The following is a 15,522-nucleotide window of genomic DNA, read 5'->3' on the forward strand; positions in this document are numbered from 1 at the left end:
GTGTGTGTGTAATCTATAAAATATATAAACACATATACCTATATAAGTACTATATATAATACTTTATATTATATACTATATATTATGTAATAGTTATATAATATATTATAATGTAATATAATATATAGTTTTATAATATATAGGTATACATATTTGTAAAAGTAAATGCTATGTATAAACTTAATTCAGTATTAATCCCAACCTTCTGGGGCCTTCTGGAGCCAGCTCTTCTGGGGTCAGGGGAAAGTGTTTTTCATGTCATCATGCAGGTTGCATATATCTCCATGAGAATGACTAGATCTTCTCTTTGAGTTGACTACAAAGAGTACAGGACTGGCTCCAGAGAGCAAACAGGCTCTCTTGCTTCTCCTCACTGGTCACGCCTTAACATGATTCCATCCTGTTTCCTACTCCAGCAGATCTTTAGTAAACAAAGCACTGGCAAAATCCTGAGTTATAACCTCCCAACTCTCTTGGGTAAGGGGAGATTTCTCTTGGCTTGGACTGATAACCTATGGCCCACAGGTGCTATTCTGACTACTTTGTATGAATGGAGTGGGTGCAGAAGACAAAATAGCTAAAATAAAAAGTGGGAGCTGCTTGTCTCCATGTGTTGCTACAATGCAAGATGCCTGCAGATGTGTGATGCATGCTGCAGGAGCTGCAAAGGAATGGACAGGCAGGGAAGATGTTTCTGGGAATGGTAGTCTGCCTGCTGGCCCTCACTTCTTGGGCTTGCCCTGGGCAGCCAAGGTTTTCCGTGGTTTTACTCGTGGTCTCTTCATCCTCCAAGAACTGCATGGGCTTGATGGGCTTCACATTCTTGTTCACAGGAATGAGAAAACCAATCAGCAGGTTCAACTCCATGACAGCCTCTTCAGAGATACCTCCAGGTGCTTGACAATTCCCCAAAGGCTGTTTCCGTGGCCTGCGATCAATACCCATTTCCTCTCCTTGATCTGGGGAAGTGTTTTTTTTCTGTTTGCTTTTGTTTTCTTTTTCTTCTTCTTCTTTTTTTTTCATTTTAAAGGAGCAGAACTCTGGCAATAGTGCCCTTCAGATTTTCACAGGAGGATAACTGATCTCCAGTGAAACCTGCATACCTTCGATCCTTACTGACATTGCTATGGAAGAGATGATCAGGCCCCATGGGAGGGATCGGACATCATAGGAGGCCTTCAGACCTTTTCCTGGACCTCACCATGCTTGGCAGCAGTTGCTGTTTTATCAAGGTTAGTTAGTTCCCCCATAGTGCTATTCACTGAGGCGCCAAGTCTTTGCTACAAGCCACCATGTCTAGTCAATGACATCCAGCACTGTCCCGATGGTGCAGATCACTCTTTTCTGCAGCAAGGTGCAGCAGATTTCAAACCCATAGCCAGCATCTTGCAAACCCTGACTACTGTGCTTCACTCTTTATGGCCCAAGCGGTTCCCCAGGTTCCAGGCACTCTGGCCAAGGTAGATCTGCACCAGTGTGTAGGCTGCCATGGCTGCAAGCTGGGAATGTGGTGCCGACTGGGAGCAAAGTTTTGATGAAATTCTCTACTCCTGTCATATTTTGTGCCTTCTCTTCTTCCCCGTCAGTCTGAATACGCTCACATATGAGAACCAGATTATATGATGGCAAGTTGAACATGGATATAAACATTTAGCAACACATCCCCGTATTTTCACATAAAAATTCGGGAACGTTTTCTGACATAAATCTTCCTGATGTTTATCTTCAAAATGCACTCTCAAAAATTACTCAGATTTCTTAAAAAACAAAGTCAAGATGGCCACAGATCAGCCCTTTTTGTGTTCAATCGAATTAAATTTAAAATGATCAAAAACCCAATGATAAATGTTGGATAAAGGCTGTTGCATGCTCCCTGCTCTCATCAGGCAAAGGTACTGACTGCATTTTGTTGCTGCATGACTCTGTACCAGTGTAGCCTGTCCTTCCAATTACTCACATTTAGTGACGACTCTGAATGATGCCATAGTGTATTTAATGTTAAACCTATTTGTGTATTTTTAATCTTCGGATCTAAACTTGGCTTGCATACATTTTTTTATATAAAGCCCTGTATGTAATTTTTATGCTGAAAGAAACCAAGATCCTTTTTCTTATGCTCATTATGTTTGCTTTAAATATGGCATTGTAAATTGGAAAGGGCTACAGGAAAAGAGGGGAATATCACTGCATAAAACACAGGAGCACTTGGGCACTTTTGCATTGTAAAGGTGAAATCAAATGCCTAATAATTATTCCTGTGCTCTATTGTCTTCTAGAGACTCATCCCAAGAATTTTCACAATAAGACTTCTGTTTCATACCCTCACCAGTGGGCCCCTCTTTGGCTGAAAAACCAGTTGCTATTTATATAGCATAGTGTGTCAATTTTTCTTGTGCCTGCTCAATCTCTCCATTCTATGAGCACAATTCTCTTGGTTTTTTCCTTTCTTTAACCTATGATCCATTTCTTGTTTTAGTGATTCTATCACCTTTACCTGAAATACTATGAAAACTATTTAAATATAAATAATAGACCAAACACTTAACATTTATAAACTCTAAACCTCTGATATTAGCATGCTTAAATGTGCTCTGTGTTCACTTGTTGCATCATTTCCTGTTCTGGGAGCAGAGACTGCTATTCATGGACCTCTCTGGCACATAATTGAACATGATAAGTATGAGCTTCTGTTTGAAACTCAGGTGTACAATTTTGTATGTGCAGAAATGCTTACGCCTGCAAAAAGCCATTTGAGCAGAATTTAAACCTTTCTTATCTATGACCTTCTTCCCGGTTCAGTAGATGCAGAGGTATAGTGGAAAACTATTACCAGTCAGCACAAAGCCTAGTAGAAGCGGTAACATGGCCTAAGTTGGTTGTCTCCAATGTGCTAAAAATTTGGGCTGTGATACATTTGAATATGTAGGTTGTTAAAATACAGCTTTAAGATATTTTAAAAAGATTTTAATTTAAACATATGCTTGGTTTTGCAAATTCTGAATGCAGTTTGATAACATTGCTTTAGTCCAACTCAGCTCCCATTAGTTCGAATTCAATATTGATATGTGAATGGTTGAAAACACATTAATTTTCTTATTTTAAGAAGAATGCTTGCTAACTTAAATACAGTTCAAATTGGTAGCATTGAAGGAAGCATAAATGATTCTAACCTTGAGATTATAGAAGGATTACCTTATGAGTTGGCTAAAAATGTAGAGTTTGGGCTTTATGTCAGTATATTCAAAGTCAATAAATCTGAGGTTGATCCCAAGATCACATATTTTTAAAGGCAATTTTAAAATCACTAGGGGTTCTGATACAAGTGTACATGCATTATATTTTGAAAAACATAACTGGAAGCTCCAGCTATCTAAAAGAAAGCTGGTGATGGTCAGTTTCTCCCAAGAGCTGTTTGAACTGTTTGAATGGTTTTCCTGCTAGTGCCTCAGGTTCACTTCAGACTTTGCCATGAAACAGGAAGTTTGAGTTACTATTGTAAGGTCCTTTCATTTGTTCTGCCAAGATAGCTGGCAGTGGCCTTTAAAAACGGCAGGTATTATAAAATCCAGAGAAACCTGGTAAAGTTAATGAACTTTTATCACCACAATTTTTCCCAGCTGTCAATTAAAGTATTTCCACAAGCAGAAATTCTTCCCACACAGTAGTAATTATTTTAGCCAGAGTAATAGCAATATAAATTTAATGGGTCATTCTATCTTACTGAGCAAACTTTACCAGCCACCTATGGTGTTGTCACAGAACAACACAAATGGAGTACTCTTGGGAAGGTCTCTGTCAGTGTTGGTGTTGAGGTGCAATGCTGATGACATGCCAGGAGCTTGTGCACTGAAGTACCAGCTATGCATGGAGTCTTTGCCATCTTTAACCAGCTAACTAGACAATATCTGAAGGAGACGGCTGCTGGGATTCACCCTCTCTATTCCATTACCCACTGCCATTTTGAATGTTTTGTTGTGTTCATTTGAGTTTCCCTAGGAGCAAACCATGAAGCTTGAGTGCACATTGTTTAATTGGAACATGCACCAGGAGAGTAAGAACAGGAGATAAGACAAAGAAGAAAGCCAATACAGGAAAGTGGGTGTGTTATCAAGAAAGTCAGCACTGCAGGCAACTGGAGCTGCATTGGAAACTGTAGGAGACAGTGATGTACAAGCCTTAGAGTGACCCTGCCCAAGGACTGAGTAAGCAGCACATATACATCCACTTCCTGTGTTCAACAGTCATGGCTTGTTCTGAGACTTGTTGTATCTTCCCTTTTATCCCAGTGGAGCAGGCTCACTGGTCAGGGAAAAACAAACAAACAAACAAAATGCCCTCAGGCAGAGAAGCCAGTGTGTTTTCAGCAAGGAGCCTTGAAAATGCTGAGGTGGGGGATGACGGGTATGGGTGTGACATAACGGCAAGGGCTACACTTATTGACCACACTATCTTTTCCTTAGGCTAGAAAATTGCTAGTCCCGGACACTTTCTTTTTCTCCCAGTTGATAAACCTTCCCCTGGATGCACCTTCTTGCCTAGACATTGTCAACATTTTGTTTTCACTGTATTTACTCTATAAACGTGTAGCCCTGCATTGAAACCTGTGTTCTGATTCCTATGCTGGGGAGACTCTGAATTAGTTTTTCCTTGAATTTGAAGTGATGAAGTCCACTGTTACAACTTGAAGTTTGGCCATGACTTCAAGTCTGGATCACAGGAGTTTGAGTCATATCCAGTCTTTTAGAGTTTTGCATTCAAATGTGGACCAGAGAGTATTATTTACTACTATGTCATTTATACACATATTTGTACACATATCTGGGGCCTCTTAGGGAGGGATGATTACATGAAGACTGTATTTGGGTATTACTGAGTAGCTAACCCAATTTCACCTTAACTCCATCTCAAGTATTGCCACAAAGTGTAGACTCAAATTACTGTCTTCCCTAGAAACCTGTTCCTCCCCACACTTCTTGGTCAATGGTGACAATATTTACAAAGTAACCAGAATCAAAAAGTTGAATGCATCCTAGAATCTACTATTAAAACACTTCTATTAAATTGGTTTTGCATATTAAATCTCCAAATATATTTGGGATCTGCCCTTTAATGAATATTTTTTCATCACCATGTTGCTTTGGCATCTTATCATCTTTCATCTAGTTGTTGCAATAGCCATTTTAGCTTTATGGCATCTCTATATGCACATTCCAAATTTTCCTTCATCTCACTCCTAGTGATGTTTTTCTTATAAAACTATAAAATTGTTTACATTAACGAAGTATATAAAAATAACAAGTACTTATCTATTCATCATTTACTTTATTAGTTCAACCATTGTGGAAGACAGTGTGGTGATTCCTCAAGGACCTAGAAACAGAAATCCCATTTGACTCAGCAATCCCATTATTGGGTATATATCCAAAGGATTATAAATCATTCTGTAACAGAGACACATGCACACATATGTTCATTGCGGCACTGTTTACAATAGCAAAGACCTGGAACCAACCCAAATGCCCATTGATGATAGACTGGACAAGGAAAATGTGGCACATATACACCATGGAATACTATGCAGCCATAAAAAATGATGAGTTTGTGTCCTTTGTAGGGACATGGATGAATCTGGAAACCATCATTCTCAGCAAACTGACACAAGAACAGAAAATCAAACACTGCATGTTCTCACTCATAGGCAGGTGTTGAACAATGAGAACACATGAACACAGGGAGGAGAGCATCACATACTGGGGTCTGTTGGAGGGGGACTACACGAGGGACAGCAGGAGGTAGGGAGGTTGGAGAGGGATAACATGCCAGATATAGGTGATGGGGGGATGGAGGCAGCAAACCACATTGCCATGTATGTACCTATGTAATAATCCTGCATGATCTGCATATGTACCCCAGAACCTAAAGTCCAATAATATATATATATATATATATAAGAAATTTTAAAAATGGGAAATACATATATACTAATGGAGTTGCATTCTCCACATTTCTCCCTGATCCCCACATGAAACTGTTTTCCTGAATTTTAAATTTTTGACTCCCCTGTGTGTGTTAAGAACTTCCACATATCTTTATAATTTTTACTACATATGATTGTATCACAGAACATTATACATTTTTGTTTTGTGTGCTTGCAAATCTTATAGAATTTATATTGTTCTGAGTATATTCGATAGCTTGATTTTTTTCACTTAATATCTTTGTAGATTCTTTTATCTAGATGAGCATACTTCTAGATCATATTTTTTCACCACTGTAAAATGTTTCATTGTATGAATGAAACAAAATAATTCGATAATGTTTTATTGATGGATATTTATTTCTTTTATTTTTCTATTACAAATCCTGTTGCAATAATAATCCTTGTTCCTTGTTCCTGTCTCCTTTTTGGCTGTGCATGAGAGTATCTCAGGGATGCTTACATGAAGCTGTAGTGGCTGGATTGAGGGGTATGAATCATTAGCTTAACCAGAATTATGAAATTGGTCTTCTAAGTACGTAGTTTTCTACAGTTAAGTTCTGTCAGAATAATGAAGTATCCACTGCTTCATGCCTTTACCAACACCAGCTGTTGTCAGGTAAAATGATACATGGTTTTATTTTTATTCACATTATTTACTAGTGATATGAAGAATCTTTTAATTCAATTTGAACTTCTTTAAATTCCTTGCTCATATCTTTCAACCCTTTTTAAAAAACTAGGTAATTTTAATTACATTAATCTTAAGATACATGTATAGGTAGAGATAGATATACCCACAGGCAAAACAATAGCCTGTGTATACACTACCTTACATAGAAAAAGTGAATTTGCAGCTGTGATTAATTTAAGATCTTTGAGATAAGGATATTATCTTCAATTATCCACGTGGGCCCAAAGTAATCACATGAGTTCTTAAAAGCAGAAGAGAAGTATATGAAGGTCAGACAACATAAGGCTGATTCTCTTTAACTGTGTGACCAGAGGAAGCAGGTATGTGTGAACTGGGCACAGATTGAAGAATCTGCCCCTGTTGAGGAGGGTGGACCTGATTGTTGCTCCCCAGTGTCCTAAAACTTGGATGGATCTGGCTAGTGAGAAAAGAGGCCTGGACAGAGATATGAGTCTTGTTGGAGACTTCTCCTCTACCCCCAACCTTGGTCTCTCTCAAATACCCAATGGAATTTACAAGTTGAAGGATTGCATCCTGCTGGGGCTGAACGTGCTTGCCAAAGACATGTCCAACCTACGTTTCTGGCTCCTTCGTTCAGAGACTGACCTTCTCAAGGGCTCTGTGCCTGCACTGTTAAGGAAACAACCGTAGGAAGGAAACAAATGTGTATAAACTGCTGTCAATAAATGACATCCAGACTTTCTGGCTCAAAAAAAAGAGAAAAAAGAAAAATCAGAGACAACAAAAGTAAATGGAAAAACAGGCCAGAGAGATGAGATAAATGAAAGAAGACATTCAAAGCATGAGAGGAACTTAACCTATGGTTGTTGGCTTTGAAGATGGAGGTAGGAATATGGATGATTTTCAGAAGTTGAAGATAGCACTCAGCTGACAGCCAGGAAGGACATGGTGATCTCAGTCCTACAATACAAGGAACTGAATTCTGTCAATGACCTTGATGAACGAAGGAAGAGGTCTCTGCTAGAGTTTCTAAAAAGGCATGCAGCCCTGCTAACATCTTAATTTAATTTTATTATATATATTTATGGAGTACAACATGAAGTTTTGATCTATGCATACATTGTGGAATGATTACATCAATCTAATTAAAATATCTGTCACTTCACATACATTTTTGTGGCAAGATCATTTAAAATGTATTCTCTTACCAATTTTCAAATCTTCAGCACACTATTATAAACTGCAGTCACTGTGCAGTACAATATATCTTCAGAACTAATTCCACCTGTCTAACCAAACTTTGTACTCTCTCACCTACAGCTCTCTGTTTCCTAGCTCCCCAACCTCTAGTCCCTGGTAACCATGATTTTACTCTCTACTCCTATGAGTTTAGCTTTTTTAGATTCCACATATAAGGTTCCTTTCCATGCCTGGCTTATTTCACTTAGCATAATGTCCTCCAGGTACATCCATGTTATTGCAAATGACAGGATTTTCTTATTTTTAAAGGCTGGCTGACTAGTATTCCACTGTGTATGTATATATACATGTGTGTGTGTGAGTGTGTGTGTGTATAATATATACATACTACATTTTCTTTATTTATTCATTACTTGATGACACTTAGGTTGACTCCATATCTTGGCTACTGTAATACTGCAAAATACATGGCAGTGCAGATATCTCTTCAACATACTTACATTGTATTGAATGTATGTTCAATACATTCAGTGATTCAATGTATTGAATGAACATTGAATGATGTTCATTGAATGATTCATTTTCTTTGGGTGCATACCTAGGAGTGGAATTATTGGATCATATGCTAAATCTATTTTTAATTTTTTGAGAAACATCCATAGTATTTTCCATAATGGCTATAATAATTTACGTTCACACCAATAATGTGAAAAGGTTTCCTTTTCTCCATATCCTTGCCAAGACTTTTCTTTTTTTGATAAAAGCCATTCTAATAGAATATCTTGATTTTAGCCTAGAAAGGCCTGTGTCATGTGTCTGACTACAGAACAGTAAGATAATTAATTTGTGTTTTTTAAGCTGCCAAATTTATGGTAATTTTTTATGACAGAGATAATAAAACATTTATATATGCATAAATAAGGTATTATACTACTCCTTTGTTGTGTATATACCTTGCAAACATTGTCTCTACATCTGTAGGTTGTTATTACACTTTTAAAATTGTGACTTTTAATGCACAGAAGTCTTTAATGCAACATGAGATTGGATTTATCTTTTCTTTTTTCTCTATTGTTTGTTTATTATGAAAATGAATACTCCCAATACACCAAAGTCATAAAGAGATTTTCTGCCTTCAACATCGAAACATTTCATTCAACTCTAATTTCTTTTTCATATGGTTGGTGGTAGGAATACTATTTGTTTTCAGTGGATGATCATTTCCCCAGTGCCTTTTATTGACTAGCTTATCCTTTCTTCATTTATCTGTCTTTGTCCTAAGTCAAGTTGACTGGGTTTTGTGGTTCAGCTTCTGGGCTCTCTGTTTGAATTCTTTGTCTCTTTGTCTATTCTTAAACCAGTATTACAGTCTTTTAATCATAGCCCTTTTATAATAATGCTTATATTGTAGAGTAAGAACCCCTACACTGCTCTTCAATTATTTTGACTGTTCTGGGCCCTTTAATCTTCCTTATGAATTTTTAAATAAATTTTTAAGTTTATTAATAAACTTGTTGGTATTTTGATTGGGTTGTCTTGAATTTATGGACTAATTTTGAGAGAACTGACATTTTTATAATATTGAGTTTGAGTGTTCTCATCCATGAACTTGGTTTATCTCTCAATTACTAATGCTCTCTTTTATGATTTTGAATACTGTATTATACTTTTATATATTTATAAATATTTTGTATGATACCTTTAAGAAAGCATTATCTAAGTATTAATTCTTTATATCTAGATATGCATTTTTTAATAAAGGTTTTATACCTAGCAATATTCCTTAAACTCATGTATTAACTCTATTAGTTTTGTTTCTTACGTTGACACTTATAATAGTCATAACATTTTTAATGATGATTGTTTTATTTACAATACTTATATTTTAAAATTCCCTTTTCTCATCTTAATGAACTCCTTTTAGAACCTCTTATACAATATTAAAAAGAACACTCACAGTGTGTGCCTTAATTTTGTTGCAATTTCAAAGAAAATATTTCTATCATTTATTTTTAAGAATGCAACTTGCTCAATCAGGTTTTAACAGGCTTTTTTTCTATTCTTAGTGTGGTACTATTTATTTTTAATGAATAGATAAGTGTGTATTAAATGATTTTTCTGCCTCTGTTGAAAATTACAATTTTTTCCTTTTAATCAGCTTATATGAAATTACATTAATAGATTTTTCTAATAAAAGTATTTGTGCTTTCCTAGACCAGACCCAACTTTTCCTAATAGTGACTATATATGTGTATATAAGTGTCTCTATATGAAGAAGTTGGGCTTACTTGCCTATATTCTATTTGGATTTTTTGTACCTATAGCCATCAGTGATGCTCTTCCGAAGTTGTGTTTTTCTTGTACTATCATCCATAAATTTGGATATCAAGATTATGTCCCCCTTAAAAATAAGGTATATAGAAAGGAAAAGAATAAAAGAGGGAGAAGAATGAAGAAAAAAAGGAAGGAAGGAAAGAAGAAAGGCAGGGAAGGAGGGAGAGAGAGAAGGAGGAAGGGAGGGAAAGGAAGAGGATGCAATTTCTTGCATAGTAAAAAAATTATTGATTTTTGAATTTGTGTTAGTATTTGCTTAAGAAACAATCTGAACATGAGTTTTTTATGTTTTTTGTTGGAGAGGGTTGAATTTTTAATTACTAAATTTCTTTCTTGAAAGATTATAGAACTGTCGTGTTTCTCGTTTTGATGTTATCTTTTGCCTAAAAATGTTTCATTTATTTAATTTTTCACAGGATTGGCTTCCAGTTCTTCACTACAATTTATTTTTCTTCTCAAATCCTACCTGGAGCTCAGTTATACATTTCTTTTACCCTAACATGTTTTAGTTGTAACCTTTCCGTGTCATTTTTTATCACTCTTGCCAATTTCGTCTATCTTATTAGCGTTTACATTATACCAGGTTGTGTTTATCCTTTCCACTGATCTTTCCAAAACCAATTCTGATCCGTTCCTTTCAGCTTAAAACTGGAAAACACCTCCTAAATCTAAGGATTTAAAACATATATATCTGGATATAAAGGCCGATTCCTTGGTTTCCCCAGGTTCATCTTCCACCACTTCTCCATAAATCTCATCTGTGGCCCATTGAGGCTTCATCACTTGCAGTTTCTGAAGGTAACACGCTCTCCTCTCATTCCTCTTTGTCTTTTTAAATGATCGCCCTTCTTTGGTAGTAGCCTTTCTTCTGTCGCCTATCATCTTTTTTCTTCCTGTTATGCTCCTCCTATTCATTTATATCCCTTCATTTACATAGTGTCCTAGTTCATACTCTTATTATTGTGTTTAGCTCCCTAAATTATAATTATTTATTTGTTTCCTCTCCTCATGACTCAAAACTTCTAAAGGGGAAAGAATTACAACTTGTCATTTTAACTGGCCTGCAATACTTCTCAATTGACATTTTGAAGCCACACATGTGTGTCATTTATTTATTTAGAAAACATCTATTGTGCTCACGCCTGTAATCCCAGCACTTTGGGAGGCCGAGGTGGGTGGATCACGAGGTCAAGAGATCGAGACCATCCCGGTCAATATGGTGAAACCCCGTCTCTACTAAAAATACAAAAAAAAATTAGCTGGGCATGGTGGCACGTGCCTGTAATCCCAGATACTCAGGAGGCTGAGGCAGGAGAATTGCCTGAACCCGGGAGACGGAGGTTGCGGTGAGCCGAAAACCCACAAAAAAAAAAAAAAACAAAAAAAAAAAAAAAAAACCCCAAAAAAAAAAAAAAAAAAAAAAAAAGAAAACATCTATTGTGTTTGTATTTTAAGATACTTCAGGAAAAAAAGGGACGAAAGGAAACAAATAAGGAAGGTGGAGAAAGAAAAAGAACAAATGGAAGGAAAGAAAAATGAAGCACAAATTATAGAATATTAATGATTATTAAATATGAATAATAGCCATGTTGGACTTTATTGCACTATTTGCCCCACTTTTGTTGAAATCAAAATAAGCATTCAATTGAGAGATTTCTAGAATAGGTTTATCTTTAGAGTTGTCACAAAACATAATTTTTAAAGAACACTTGAAGGATTTTTAATTTCTTAAATACTTCTTAACTTTCATAAATGGTCAACTTTTCCATGGAAATAGAACCAAGTTTGTTAAATATTTGAAGGTATTTGTTATTGGATTACACATTTATATAAAATGATAATGAGGTCTACAAATAAAACAAACTTTATTTATATTCTATAACAGTCCTAATATTCCTCCTGTGGACTCATTCTGCCAGTTGCCAACTTTCACTTACTTCTGGCTTAAATTCCTAATTTTGGGTAATACAGCCTCTTTTGTTTTTCCAGCCTTTCTTTACTCCCCCTGGAGATGGTGCATCAGGGCAGGAGGTGGGTGATTTCTAATGATTCCACAGAATCATTAGAAATGTCCACTGTCCTCAGATCATCAATGATTGTTGCCACAGGTCATGTGTCTCTTCTGTTCCATGGACTGATGACTGCTGAGGCATGACTGGTCTTGCCTTTCTTTCTGAGTTGTTTTTCAGGTATCCACAGATAACATCTCAGGGTTCACCCTTCTGCCTCTGCTCTAAGTCTGCATACTGTGGCTTCTCCATTACATGCTCAGGCCATTGCCACACATCTGTGAGTCCTCCCTTTCCCTCTGAGGCACAGAGGGGTTTCTGAAATCGCTAAATGCCTCCTTGAAGACCATGAGAAAACAGAAGATCTTCTTCAGACTTACCCTGTGCAAATCTATTTTCTCAATGCATGTTTGATAAAACACAACGGAGAACCTGGGGCTTCTTTTAGTGAAGTGCCCTCCCCCTAAAGGCTGCACCTATGAAATTAATCTACTCATCTATCTCCTGATGATGTTTTCAGGTTCTCCAATGATTATATAAATAATTTAACAATTTACTTTGTTTTTTTTTTTTTAGAAGGAGTCTTGCTCTGTCACCAGGCTGGAGTGCGTTAGCACCGTCTTGGCTCACTACAACCTCTGCCTCCCAGGTTCTAGCAATTTTCCTGCCTCAGTCTCCGAATAGCTGGGATTACATGTGTGCGCCACCACGCCTAGCTAATATTTGTATTTTGAGTAGAGACAGGATTTCACCATGTTGGCCAGGATGGTCTTGATCTCCTGACCTCCTGATCCACCTGCCTCAGCCTCCCAAAGTGCTGGGATTACAGGCATGAACCACTGCACCTGGCCTGCCTTTCTTTACTTTCCACTTTAACAATCTGTGGTCTCCCCTAAGAAGGGAAGCCAGGCAGGTGTTTTCAACCTCTTTATTTTCCTGGAATGATTTCTCACTCTAAAAACGATTGTACTGCCCTAGAAATCTTTATATGTGTGTTCCCAGGTGGAAAAGCTGTACCTTATCCTGGGCCCTGTCTGCAGCAGGCATACAATGGAATTGTCATGCTCTTGACTCCCTACCAGATCTAGCTGTTGTTATGTAAATAGCAACTTTAGAATTTATAAACCCCTTTTTCATTACCACCAAGTAAACCCTTTAAAGGTGAAGTAAATTCATTCTTTGACACAGCTGTTTAAAACTTAGGTAGTCAAGAAGGTTCAGGCCTTCGGACTTCTACGGGGACGACAGCCGCCCAACCAGGGGCCCTCCGCCACTGACTGAGTCGACGACCCTGGGCTCCGTGTCCAATCACGAGCTAGCAGGTGGCTGCGCCAAGGCAGCAGAGGAGGCACCTCGAGGCTCCCAGCGGTGGACAAGCCTTAGCTGCTGCACTTGCGGGCATCTGCACGTGGTTCAGCATGCGCTTGGGGTTCGTCTTCCTGTCCATCCGCCCTCGCGGGGGTCGCGCTCGATCCCCCAGTGGACATCTTTGTGCACCAGTGGAAGCTGCACATGGAGGGCTTCCTGGAGCCTGAAGGAGGGTGAGGCAGTGGAGGAGTCAGCCAAGGGTGAGGAATCTTTCCGTGTCACCAGGTCTGGTGGGTGTTCTGTATTGGGAGTGAGAGGCGGCCAAAGGGGAAGAACATGCAGAAACGCACACCAAAAGGAGACAGGTACTGCAACTGTGGAGGTCCAGACCATCATGCTAAGGAATGCAAGCTGCCACCCCAGCCCTGGAAGTGCCGCTTCTGCCAGAGCATCAGCCATATGGTAGCCTCATGTCCGCTGAAGGTCCAGCAGGCCCCTAGCGCACCAGGGAAAGCCAACCTACTCTCCAGAGGAAGAAGAAATCCACAGCCCTGCCCTGCCCTCGGGGTTCCAAGAATCGAGCCACAGTGGGTGAAGCTTCCTGCTTCCCAGGAGCAGGAAGTTTAAGAAGCAGGCAGAGTGGAGAAAGTGGGAATAGGGTGCATTGGGGCCAGCTGGCACTGCCATGTATCAAACTGGGGTTCACACCATAGTCCCTTCCTCCCCCTAGGTGGGGGGAAAGGGTGAGGCAAAGGAACTTCAACCATGCTCTGTCCAAATGCAAGTGAGGGCTTCTAGGGATGGGGGTCGGGGGTCGGGGGGATTTCCAGCTTTTGAAAGTGGCCTCGATAGGGAAGTTGTTTTCCTTTGTTACCAGAAAGAGGTCCTGATTCAGACTCCAAGGGAGGGTTCTTGGATATGGTGCAAGAAAGAATTCAGGGTAAGTCCTAGAGTAAAGTGAAAGGAAGGTTATTAAGAAAGTAAAGGAGTAACAAATGGCTGCTCCATAGGCAGAGCGGCCCTGAGGGCTGCTGGTTGCCTGTTTTTATGGTCATTTCTTGATTATATGCTAAACAAGGGGTGGATTATTTGTGACTCCCCTTTTTAGACCATATAGGGTAACTTTTTGAGGTTGCCATGGCATTTGTAAACTGTCATGGCACTGGTGAGACTGTAGCAGTGAGGACAACTAGAGGTCACTCTCATCGTCATCTTGGTTTTGGTGGAACTTAGCCAGCTTCTTTACTGCAACCTGTTTTATCAGCAAGGTCTTTATGACTGTATGTTGTGCCGACCTGCTGTCTCATCCTGTGACTAAGAATGCCTTAGCCTCTTGGAAATGCAGCCAGCAGGCCTCAGCCTCATTTTACCCAGCCCCTATTCAAGATGGAGTTGCTCCGGTTAAAACGCCTCTCACACTTTTGAGGAAGAATATATAGTAATAATTCCCATGCCAGGGTGAGATGATTAAGTATAAGACCAGACTCATGGAGCCAAACCGCTACATTCTGTGGGAGGGAATCTCTTAGGAATAAGGCAGTTTTTTTTTTCTTTTTTCGCAGCTTGAATCCTTATAACTACTTTTGGGATAAGGGTGCTGGAAACTGTCCCAAGCAATAGGTGGAGATGAAGGCAAAAAGGGTGTTTGGGGGAACAGCTGCAAACCTGCTGCTCCTACGCTCACCACCACCGCATTCTGGGCCAATGAGATACTATTTATTTGCTCCCTTGGATACTGCACCTTTGGAGGACCTCCCTTAGATACTCTTGCTTTCTCCAGGATGCCAACTGCATTAGCTGAGTGCAAATGACGTTATCTTGTACATTTTAACATTTTTTCCTTAATATAGTGTGCTTTTGTGTTTTTACATATTTTAATCTAAGGCCCTCATTTCCTGCACTGTGTTCTCAGGTACGTGAGCAATCTCAGGGATGAGCCAGTAGCAGCTCTAAGTCTGTAAGGCAGGGATACTTTTTGTCGTTCTTTTTGCCAGCAGGGAGAGCAACTATCTGGGGTGCACAGCCTATTGGACTGTCTC

General features: G+C 38.8%; 1 pseudogene; it reads left to right on the forward strand.

Moving 5' to 3' along the window:
* Positions 1 to 1,148: 1,148 nt before the first annotated feature.
* LOC108300918 lies at positions 1,149 to 14,078 on the forward strand (annotated as a pseudogene).
* The last annotated feature ends 1,444 nt before the right edge of the window (positions 14,079 to 15,522 follow it).

Source organism: Cebus imitator, unplaced genomic scaffold (assembly GCF_001604975.1).
Source record: "Cebus imitator isolate Cc_AM_T3 unplaced genomic scaffold, Cebus_imitator-1.0 Scaffold31, whole genome shotgun sequence".
NCBI lineage: Eukaryota > Metazoa > Chordata > Mammalia > Primates > Cebidae > Cebus > Cebus imitator.